We start from the raw sequence: 12,194 nt of genomic DNA, 5'->3' as shown, positions 1-12,194 counted from the left end.
GTGATAGGTTTAAACCTGGTGAGGTGGGAAAGGCACAGCTCTGCCCCGGGGCAGCCCGCTGCCTCGACCCACGAGAGCTTTAGCCCTGAAACTGGAATGCAGAAGCGTTCCTGGCAGGTCCTGCCAGCCCAGCTCCCAGCCTCTGGCTGCCACAGCTGCCCATCACCACTGCCGAGTGCGTGTCCACAGAGCGGCATTGTGTCCCCACCGCTGTGCTGGAGGTCATTAAGCATTTAAAGTACAGTCCTTTATTTTGGCTGGGTTTGACCAGGAATTCCGAGGAAAACAGTGTTCCAGCCTAGGCTGTCCTAGGGGAGTTTGTGCTTGAGCCGCTGCAATGCCAGTTTTACCCCGTAATGCGTCAGTGTCCCCCTCCAAGAACTGGGGGAGCCTACCCTCCCCTTGGAGCTGGCAGCACCCTCGTCCTGGGCTCTGCCCCACTCATCGAGTGGTGTTCCTGTCCCTGGGGAAGGTCCCCATCCCCCTTTGGATCTGATAGGGGTGGCACTATCCCAGATCCAGCACTGAGTCTCTGCAGATGTTTGTTCCCTGCATTAAGCGATGCTTCTGGTAGTCCCTGAAAACATCAGCTAGTCCAGGCTGGTAGATGTCCACGTGCTCACTCTTTTCTTCTTATGTTAAATGTCTGCATTGTTTGCCAGAGAACTGGAATATTTTTGGGGGAGGTGGGTGTGCAAGGAGCTCACAATTGCTGGGCTTTCTGGTGCAGAAGACGCTGGTTGCTGTTTCAAGCGTGCTCTGTGCTGTGGGTGTTTGCTTGCTCGTGATAAAATAACTTGCAAATGAGAGTTGGGGGGAAGTTCCTGCTGCGGGGTGGGAGCAGTGAGTCTGGGGGTGCCCCACAACCCTGCATCGCCCGTCACTGTGTTTGGGCAGGCGAGACCGATGTGGTGTAAAGACGTGTCTGTACGTGGGGTGTGAGTGTCTCCTGGGCTTGTCCAGCCCTGGGCTGCGACGTGGTTGGTGTTCCTGGAAGCGCTGGGGTGATCACAGAGGGTAAATGAAATGCTGCCTCGGAGCTGGAGCAGAGCAGGAAAATCCCATGCACGTGGTCCTGGGGTCTGTGTCCATCCCAAGCTGTTCCATGGATGCGCTGAGTGCCTGAGGCCGTCGCTTCTGTAAACGCGGGGGGATGCTGTGTCAGGGGAGGGTGGGTAGACCTGGAGTTGTGTGAGGAACAATAAAGCTCCCTTGGATAAGGAAAGTGGGGATGAAAAATAAAGCCCAGTGCTTCGCTAAATCACCGCCTCTTTGTTTTGTTATGAGGGAAATGCCATTACATCTTTGTAAGTCTGCTTCACCTGCTCCCCCCGACTGCAGACCCAGCCGGGACCTTGGGGTGGGAGGGAGGGAGGGCAGAGCCCGTGGGTGGAGAGAAAATAACCATTGCCTGGGGAGAAACCACATTTCAGCTGCAGTTTTGCAAGCTGATGTTTTTCAGAGCTTAACTGATCTGAATCTGCAAATATTTGCAGTGCTGTCTCATTTGTGGTCCCTCTTTCTTTTTTTTTTTTTGAGAAATATTTGAGGAAGAAAAAGGGACTGTCTGTTTGTGATTTGGGAGGATTTCGCCAGTGGAAAGGCAGAGGCTGTTTAAGGACAGCGGCTCCGTTCGGGTCGCCTTCCTCCTCCCAGGGTGCCCATGGCATCGCCCCTTGCTGCCGGGTCATCCCCACTGGCGAGGGAGGTGGGCTTGAAGGAAGGGAGCCCTTTGCTTACGTGCTTGCCAATTCTTTGTGTGTATTTAAAATACCTATTCTAAGGCAGACAATAGAACTTGAAATAGAATTTCTCAGTTGGATGGGAAGGAGGAAATTAGCCACCCCTGTGGCAGGAGGCCAGTACCGTCCTGGCAACGGGCTGCACCTCCAGTGACAGTGTCCATCACCCCATCGGTGTTGCAGGGGCTGGTCAGAGCCTCGCAGCAAGGCTCACTCCCACCACTGCTTTGCACGAGTTTCCCTGGGCAGAGCTGGGGAAAAGGCACATCTGGAGATGTTTAACGGGTTTCCCTCAGAGATCTATGGAAAACATCTGGGCACTGCGATGTGTTTCTGGGCCCTGAACCCGTGGAGAAGGAGTCTTGTCATCAGGAGTGAGCAGTGAGGGGTGGGGGGAGAGCCGGTTGCTGTAGGACATGGGTGATGTGCCAGCTCTGCACCCCGTGCCCCTCTGGGCCCGTGCAGAAAGGGTGTGGAAATCCTTCAGGGGGCAGAACTCAGCTCTTCTGACCCTTTCCTGGAGCTGCTCCACAGGGCTCTTCCTCCCAGCCTGGAAGAGGCTGTTCTGCCCCGGCTCGAGAGGCGGAGGTGTGGACCGAAGGCGACCAGGCTGCGTTTGGCATCACCCTCCGCGAGAAAAGCTGCGCAGCGGTCTCCTTCCCAACATCTTTTGAGTTTGCTTGAATATTTCTCCGGTGAATTGACTCGGTCCTGACTTGTTGGAATCGATGAGATTCTTGTTATTTACCTCGGTGGTAGCAAAGAGCCACAGAAAACTTGTTGATCTCGAGTATAACTCCATAAGAATCAGATACCTGGGCAGAAGACAATTGCCTTAAACAGAAACTTTTAAGGAGTTTTATTAGTGCAGTCAGCTCTTAAAAGAATATGGTTTCAGATACACACAACTAATAAAACTCAAAATTCAGTGGCTTCAGGTGAGAAAAACATAAACCAAAGGCAGACTGAGGTGGCTATATAAACACAGCAGTAAAACTTGCTTAAAAGCCCCAGAGAGAAAAATGTAGAGGTGCAAAAACAAGTATTCATGAAGTGCTGGTGTGTTTCAGTGGAAATTCTCTTCCAGGGACCTGCAACAGCTGCTGCTTTAGGACTGAGCTAAATGAAGCTCATATGGCTGCGTGTTATTCTGTAAAAAGTGAGGTTAATTATGCCTGTATAAATCTAATTTGAGCTTTTATTTACTTTTTAACTCAACTTCTTCAGCCAAATCACCCAAGAAGTAAATCTCCCCACACTGAGGGTTTTATGCATTGTTGCCTTATTTCGGGAGGCGACGGGTGCCGGCAGCCCCCGCGGCGCTCGCCGGTGGTGCCTCTCCCCTCCTGCCTCCCCCTCTGCAGGAACACCTGATTTCCAGCTTTACGTGTCCGCGCGGTGCTGCGAAGGAAGGAAAACTGCAGGGCACCGGCGTTGGGCTGCCCGGGAAGCAAAGAGCTCTGCGGGCGCTGCGTGATGGGCAGCGTTCCAGCAGCCACTTGTTCGTGGGCGAGCGACTTCCAGGTGTCAGCTCCAAGGGTCTCGCAGACAGGGGACCCCACGGAGAAGGGATGGCTCCTACAGCACCCCGACCCTGCCCCGGTCGCTGACGTTGAGGGTGAGCTGCAGCCGGGGCTCCGTGTCCCGCTGGCCGCAGGACCAGCGCCGCCGCGCCTGAATGCACTTTTTTCTTAATTACACTTTTTGTTTTAAATTGTGCAAAGTGCTGACGTATTTCCCTGCTCCGCTCGCTGGGCAAGGATAATTCTCCCGTTGCTTTTCTACAGCCTTTGCTAGAAATTTGTCCCACTGGATCTCCTGGGCACCCCGTGCCCCGCAGCAGCCCGTGTCGGGGAGAGCTGTGGGAAGGTGGCGGTGGGGTGAAACGGGGCAAAACCCCTGCGGAGGGAGTCCAGGTCTGCAGGTGCCAAAGGCGACAGGCATGCTCAGTCCTCTGGGGTTCCAGCTGCCCACACTTCAACTCCATCCATGATCCCAAGTGGGAAAAAGGGCTTTTCCATGAAGCATCTCCTGTCCCGACACACTGTTAGCAAGCGAGCTGCAGTGCAGCTGGGGTGAGAAAGTTTGCACAGCAGGGAGGGGTATTTTTGTGTGTGACTTGTCTGCCTTTGCACCAGCACATCACCTGGCATGCTGCCCATGCTGCCCATGCTGCCCACTTCCAGCGTGCCTCCGCCACAGGCTGCACCGAGCCGCACGCGGTAGTAGCTGCGGTGCCCGTCACGCCGGGGCTGCAGCAGCTCCCCCCGGGGCGCGCTGGCGCCGCGTGCAGCTGTGTTATTGTTGTGCCAGATGTTTCGTTACGGGCTCCGCAAACTCCTGCGGAGCCCCACAGCGGGGCTGGGGCGTGGAAACTGTCACAGACAGACGTTTTCTCTGCACATGGACCCCGAGCGCCGAACGAGACACGGGCCAAAGTAAAGACCAGTGAATAAAGGTCTCTTTATAAAAGAAACCTATTAATGCTTTGCCAAGACCTTCCCTCGAGACTGCCTAAATAAATTTCCTTAGATAGACAAGGCTTGAAAAGCAACCTTTTAATGGCACAGGACTCGAAAGCCGTTCCACTGGAAGGCACCAGCCTTCTGATTTTGCAGCTCTGAATTTACTCAGAAAAGAAAGGTCATTTTTCAAATCCGAGGAAAACTTGTTGCAGGAATTTTTCTTTTCTGATGATTTTACAGGGACTAACCAATCACCTACTCTGGGAATCTCCAAATTAAAAACAACAAGTCACCTTTAATTAACTACTCTTGATAAGTTGACTGTGCCTAATGTTGAGAGGTTTCCATAAATCCCCAGGGGGTTGGGATGGCCCTTCCTGGGGCTGGAAGAGACCGGAGTCGCAACAAGCGGCTGCGGCAGTGCCGGTGCGCTGGGGAGAGGGAGGACGGAGAGAGCGGTCGTTCCTGGGATCCCTCTGCTGACACCATCAGCCAGTTCACAGGCAGGGTAACGACGGTGGTTTCCTTGTGCCTGTCCCAGAGCTGTGCTTTATGGAGTCCCCTCATGTTCCCGAGCTTCTCCACGACTAACACGTGGTTATTCCCTACCTGCTGCCTTACAGACCCACCACGTCCGTTGTGCTCGTCCCTCTCCAGACACCCACCACGGTTCCGGTGCTAAAGGACGTTCTAAATCGCGCGGTGAGAAGCTCACGGAAAGACAAGAAGTGACAGGTAAGGATGGAGAAATCATACGGGCTCCCCGGAGCGTGGCATCCCTGGCAGCCAGGTGGTGACGGACGGGTTTGCTGGGCCGTGCCCGGCGCAGGCAGGGTGGGCGCCCCGTGACCCGCGCTCATCCCAGGGACATCACCTCCCTGCATCCCACGGGCAGAGCCTTTGCTGCCCTGCGCAGGTGGCTGGGGAGGTTTCCTGTGATGGAGACCCAGCTGTTGGTCTGGGCTGGTCTCCAGTGTTATCCGTGCAGGAGAAGGGCTATGCCCCCCCAGCCCGGCTGTGCGGCCATTGGCAGCACAGGAGCCTCTTCCTCCTTGCCCGGCTCTGCCAGCCTGGTGGTGGGCAGCATCCCAGCAGCCAGTAGTGCAGGGGCTGCTTTTTTGGGTTGTGTTTGCCTCCTGGAGCTGGATCGTGGTCAGGAACATCCTGAGAGCCGGTTTTTCTCGTTCACCACGTAAGGTGTCTGCACGGCCTTGAACGGGCACGATGCTGGAGTTGCATCATCCTTTTTCGGGGGGGAAAAAGCCAAACAGAGCCCTCAACGCGCTTCCTGCTGCCCCTGCGCACACACACATGCCATGAACCAAAATGGAACGTTTTGTTGCTCAGCCCTTAATCCCCAGCGCGTCCTCCCAGCAGGGCCAGCAGACGGCTGCGGCACACGCCGGGCCGCCGCAGAGACAGAGCCGCGCTGTTCTCGGGTTGCTTTTTCCATGGGTGTTGCCACGTCCCGCGGTGCCAAACCCCACCTCCGCCGGCGAGCAGCCCGGCAAGGGGGAACCAGAGCTGCAAGGGGGGGGCGGTGTGCCCCATGCCCCATGTCCCGCTCCGGCTGCAGCCGCGCCAGCTGCCAGCCCGTCTGCTGCAACGCAGGGTGGGCACAGCGGGACGCAGCAGGGGCAGCTGTGGGCAGCGTGGGCACTGCCCGACTCCGTCCTGGTGCTTCCAGCACCTCCCAGGGACAGCAGGCGTGCCAGCGGAGGGAGGGACGTGGATCCACTCTTTGGGTCTGCAAACCAGTGAGAGCGTTCGGGCGTCCCCGTCTCATACTGGATCAGGCTCATAGTGAGCTGCAAGAGGCTGTTCCATTTCTACCTACGAGCTTGCATTTTAGAACCCCCCCAAAATGAACACCTTCCCACGTTCTCGCTTCACACAGCGTGAGCAATCCCAGAGGACCTGCGCTGTTTGGCAGCTCACTTTTCTGTCTTTGAAACAACCACCACGTTGCAGTTTGACGTTTGGCTCCGGGAGGAACCGCTCGCTTTCAGCAGCACCATCCTGAGTAGTGCCAGCACCCACCACGTGGTGACCCACGTGGGTCCCGGACCCAGAGAGGGAACCGCGAAGGATGGAGAGAGGGGGACTTGCCCAGGAAAGGGGCAGAGGCAGGCAGGAGGAAAATAACACTTCCCGAGGAGTTTGCCTGACCCAAAATGGCTCCAAATTTGGTACCACAGTTTATTTGCCCACCTGTGACAGCGCAAAGCGTGCGCGTGCCCGGCGTGCCTGCGGTGTCTGCCCACAGCCCTTGGCATCTGATTTTTCAATGACTGGGTTCCCCCTGGACTGGACGGGGGAGTCAGAAGGACCGTGACCCCCCCGAGGCCGCTCAGCGCGCGATTCCGGCGTGTTCACCTCCATCACGGGAGGGAAGGTCACAGCGCTCATCCCGCGGGAATGCTGTCTGTCCATGTCCGACAGTCCCCATGCTGAGGGCTGTGCCCCCCCAGCCCCGGTGGGGCCACTGGCACGCTCAGGTGGTGGGCAAACCCTCCTCTTCTCCCCCAGCCTCGGCCCGGGCTCCCTGTCTGCGGGCAAACGAGGGAGTTCAGCCTGATTTCACGCAGCCTTATCCGGACTAATGCGCCATGACCGCCCCTTCCCGCTCGTTCCGTGGCATGCTAATGCGGGAAAGGAAAGGATAAACTGCAGAGGTTGACAGCCGGTGCCCGTCCTCACGCTGGGTGCCAACGCGCTGCCCAAGGACCACTCGTACACCATGAATTGCCCAGAGAGGTGGTGGATGCTCCATCCCTGGAGACGTTCAAGGCCAGGTTGGACAAGGCCCTGAGCAACCTGATCTAGTTGGAGATATCCCTGTTCCTTGCAGGGGGGTTGGACTAGATGACCTTTGAAGGTCCCTTCCAGCCCTAACCATTCTATGATTCTATGAATATTCAGAGCACAGCTCCCAGCAGCCTCAGGCTCCTTCTTCATTTCCGAAAGAGGGAAAAAAACCAAGTATTTGCAGAGTGGGTTTGCTAATATTTTGGCTGATGAGCTTAATTGTTTTTCTCCACAGCCCTTAATCATGTCTGTTCCTGCAGCCATTACCCAGGCGTTGCTGCCGCAGACATTAGCGCGTGTTCTGTTTAACCGCCGCGTGCCAATGTCGAGCCCTCAGCCCTGCGCTGCTCAAGGAGCGGGAGCAAATCCAGGTTGGCGAGGCCTGGAGCGCAGCCAGGGCCTCCGTCTGAGCTCAGAAATGCTGGTTATATTTTAACGCTGTCCAAATATTAGCACTGCCCGAAGGATGTGGAGGTGTTGCCTTGACGCAGCAGCATCCAGAACGCCATCTTCCGTGGCCAGATGTTAGATCTCCGAGACACCTCTTGAAGTGCGGGGCTTGGCCATAAAATATCTGAAAGAAAAGCCTGGGAGCAAGGAGGAAGAAAAGTCCCTGTGGCATGGGTGCCTTTATGAGACCACGTCTCTTTCCGAGGGCTTCCGTTGCCACTTGTGCCACCGCAGCGGTGCCCTCGGGCTCTAGGCTGGATGAGCCTATCCCAGGGCTGCAGCAGAGCTGTGCCGACCCGCAGCGCTCGGCGTCTGTCCTTCCATCACCCTCCCACAATAATTCTTCTTCGGAGCCACTCTGAAAGTATTTCCCATTGTTCCTGCTTCGTTTCAGTACGTCGTGCGGGATTAAAGCAACGGGGCACCACGACCTCTCCCCATCGCTTGAATTTGCCAAACTTTGAAATGTCAGTAGCTCCTGCACTACTCTGCAGCGACGTTTCGATCAATTTTTATGAAAACGTTGTATCAGGATAAACGTGTCTTCCCAGAAGCAGCTGTTCTTTATGGTTTCTTAGTCACCAAAAATGTGACTTAGAAAGGCTGCCATGAAAGTGACTATTAATCTATTTATCCTCTTCCAAGAAGGAGTAGACTTTCCGTCATAATTAAGTTCTCGGATCACCTTTGGTTCTTTATTTCACTTAGTTTGACGAAAACCCACAGGCAGAGGTAGATCTGAGTCTGGAAGATGAAACAGTTCTAGCATGGAAACAGATGGGTTATGGATTTCACACGCAGGCTGTGCCTGCCCTGGGAACACGAGGGTGGCATGACCCTGTGCGTGTCCGTCGTGCGCCTTGTCCCCGGGTCCACAGTGCGACCACCGCCCCGGGGACAGGGCGCTCAGGTGGTGGAGAGGCAGGTCTCTAAAAACGCATCTGGCCAGCGGTTTGACATTGAATTCTTTGGATTTGGTTTGAACGCAATCAAATATTTAGCCCACACCATCTGTTTCCAGCGGAGAAACAATGGGCTGGCAAAGCACCAGCCCCTTACGGCGGGCATCGAGGGACAGAGCCGAAAACCCAAACCAGATGCCTTTGGTTGTAACAGGAAGCCGTTGCGCCGCTTTGGGCCTCTGATAAAACGTGTTTTCGAAGGGCTGACTACAGCCTCGGGCAACGAGCCTCTCTGGGTGTCGGATGCTGATGGCAGACCCTGCGGAGAGCCCTGGCACGCTCACGCAGCCCGCTCCCGGAGCGGGCAGCACCTGCGCAGGGACACCAGCCCCTCGCTCGGAGCACGAGGGTTTTAGTCTTCTTGTTTTGGCTGCTTGTAGCAAAAATCCGCAGGAAGCAGCTGTAGACAGCTTTTCCTGGGGCTTCTGCCCGAATCCCAGAAAGCTCCAGCGCTGCTGGCTCCTCCAGGGTGCCCGGCTGCCCCGTTCCAAGGGCCGCCCCGTTCCGAGAGCTGCCCTGACCTCCACGGGTGCTGTCGATCCACAGTGGTCCCAGGTCACCTGTGGGTCCCCGTAGGGGTCTGGGGGGCCACCAGGACTGCTCCACCCTTCGCTCTGCTCTCCGCAGTACCGGGGTGATGGTGGCAGATCCCACCGGTGCGTGCTCGCCTCCTCCTGCCCTCTGCCGCGGGTTTAGGGGTGCGCTCCGGGTTTGCTCATCGGCGCCTTTTCCCGTACGCCAGGCAGCGATGCTCCTGCTCGCCTGCTCCTTAAGCCTTTTCCCTGCCTCGCAGCTCCCATCCATGTTTGGGTGGAAGGATAACTCTGAGTACACACGCAGATGCCAACCATCCCGAATGGTGCCCGCACAAAAACACGGGCGAAGACAGGGGCTGCGGAGAGCCCGGCCGGCCCCAGCCCCTCCATCCCGAGCCAGGGGGCTGCATGTGGCCACAACGGAGCTTTTGGGGGCTGCCAAGGGTGGGTGCCCGTGGGGCTGCAGTGCCCAGGGCTGGGCAGGGGTCTGCTGTGGGGCTCAGCCATCAGCTCTGCCCGCACTCCCCTTAACGAGCCCAGGTAACTTCCAGCTGGATTTCAGCTTTCTCATTTTTAACTGCAATTTTTAATGTCGGCTGAGCAAATGTCAGTAATAGTGATGAGAGGATTTTTTTTTTTTATGATTTACTGCATAAAACAGAATCTGCAGCCTGCCAAGGCCTGCTCCTGAGGACGTGGTCCTCATTTTGCACCAGTTCTATAGGAGTGCTGTTGCACCGTGTGCCCTGGGGATGAACACGGTCCCAGCATTTCCTTTGTTCTGTTTGTTTTCATGCAGAAAGGAGTTCTTTGCCTTCAAGTGGCTTAGAATAAAACAGCAATTTTTATTATGATTTCATACAGCTCAAAAATCCTCCCTGGTAATGTCAGCGAGTGCACAAGCCACATCAGAAGGCGCTGGTGAAACGTCCCTGAAATTGTCCTGCGCTCTGGTCGGGGAAAAAGCCAGCGGAGAGCTGGAAAAGGAGAGAAGGAGCAGAAAACCCACGTAAAAATAAAATGCTGACAGTAATCTGCGTACCCTGGCGCTGCATCGTACTGCAGCTGAATGCAAAATCCCGGCTAGTTTGGGGAGTATCAGATACAGAGCAATGTGTGTGAGGCCAAATCGCAGCTCTCTGAGAGATCCGAACTCTGGGAAAACAAATTTCAAATGGCTGAGAAAAAAATGCGCTTGAAACACTTGAATTAACTGCAGCTCTCATGTTTTCTCAAATTTGTCTTGGAGCCTCTCTAGATTTTCCCCCTTAATCCCGAATTGAAATTCAATTTATTTCATATGTTCTTAGTGCCTAAACCAATTAATGTATTTTCTCGTCCTTAAAAACATGCTCCTTTATGACAGCAAGCCCCCTAACTAATTCGTGGTAATTCTGAACCCAAGAACTACACGAAATAAAGAGTTAGAAACGTTTGTTTGTCTGGGAAAGCAGGGAGCTCCACGGAGGATCACGCAGCCTCCCTGGAGCTGCTGCCCAATTCCTAATTTCTCTTCTATTGCAAGGGCAGCTCTGAAGGAGCAAAAATAGCAGAGAACAAAAGATGCAATCACTCCTCTGCCAGGCTTGCTTTGGCAGTGCCAAGGCTGTACAAGCTCCCCGCCGCGGCTCGGGCAAGCAGCTGTGTCGTCTGGCCGGGGAGCGCGGTAACGTCGCCGGGGGAAAAAAATGGAAAAGAAGGTCTGATACTGCTGCATTGCAGGCGGTCATGGAACGTGGCTAATTAGTGTTTTCCTGGCACAGTGTTAAGGATTCGGTCTTCCTGTTGCTTGCCTCTGAGCTGGCAGCCGTGGTGGAGGAACGCGCGTGATCTCGGGGGTCTGGGGGGAATCTGCCCTCCCGGCCGAAGGCAGCCCCCCAGACAGCCGCCCTCCGCGCCGCTCGCCCACGACGGATGTTTTGCTCCGAGGCGTGGAAGTGCCCGGCAGCGGGGCTGGGTGTGCGTGTGCCCTAAGTGGTGGCCCATTTCCAGCACCCTGCTCTGCCCCAGCAGGGAGCCCACGGCCCGAGCGCTGCCCGTCCCTGACTGCGCCCGCTCACGTGCCAGCGGATGCTGAGTGTCCCCAGGATTTCCTTGGAACTCAAACAGCAAGAGCTGGAGCTGTGGGACCTCCAGGGAGCCCAGCGTGTGCCACGGCCACGGCAACCCGCACATCTGCCCACGGAGGTGCCTCCTGGGGAGGGAGGGAGGGAGGTGGCACCTGGCTTTGCTGCGCTGACCCGTGCATTCGCTTGTTGGGGATTTTTTCCTGCCCTTCCTGTGTGTGGGGGAGAGCTATTTCCTTGTTTTTCGCGGAGCAGGGTGAGCGTGGCTAGCTGATGTCTTCACCAGCTGAGCTGTTTCACATCAAAAATAGATGCAAGAAGCCAACAGGGCTCCAGTGCCCATGGAGTTACCAAAGGGATTACGGCAATTCTTGCTGCTGCTTCAGGAATATTGCCTCAAATATGGATTTTTTAATGTTTTTCCACTCCCTAGGTTCTCATTAAACAGTCAGAGCAGTTTACACTGGAATATGTGCTTTATCTTCTTTGTTGTCGCCCTGGCAGGGTCCTGGTCATGCTCTGGTGGGGACAGCGAGGGGTGCCCAGAGGAGCACCCCCCCATCAGCACCTGCAGCAGCTCCCACGTCCCCACCCAAAAGCTGACCCCACAGTTGTCCTGCGCCCTTTCCCCCCGGGACACCTCCCCGAGCCGTTTCATCACCCACAAGGTACCCGACACTGAAAATTAGGGTTTCCTGAGGTGGGAGCAAAGGAGCATCTGTGAGGGACGGGCACTGTGCGGCCACGGCTGCCCGGTGGCAACAGACATCCCAAAATAAACAGTCCTCAGCCATTTATTGCTGGAAATGCCAGCAGTGCAAGCTGGCAAAACCACTTCTTGTGATAAAATGACTCAAATTAATTCTTAAATGTAGCAAAATAAATTGGTTTATCTCTTAGGAGTCATTAATATGCGAGGATTTTTTTGCTCGGGTTTATGCAATCGGGAAATAGCTCTAACCCAGAAATACCCCACTTCATCTAATTTTTCAAAATTAATCTTTTTATTTCTAATTAGCTCTTGGCACAGGATTTTTTTATAGCGGGGTTTCAGCCAAAAGGAGCTTTATAGACTTGGGCTGTGAATTTCTGACACGGCAAGAAGAAAGTTCTGGAGCAGGGAAGTAAAGCCGGTTGTGCCATGCCATGCCATGCCATGCCAGCC

The sequence above is a fragment of the Tauraco erythrolophus genome, chromosome 12 (assembly GCF_009769465.1).
Source record: "Tauraco erythrolophus isolate bTauEry1 chromosome 12, bTauEry1.pri, whole genome shotgun sequence".
NCBI lineage: Eukaryota > Metazoa > Chordata > Aves > Musophagiformes > Musophagidae > Tauraco > Tauraco erythrolophus.
The sequence above is the reverse complement of the archived record's forward strand: the minus strand, read 5'-3'. Positions refer to the sequence as shown.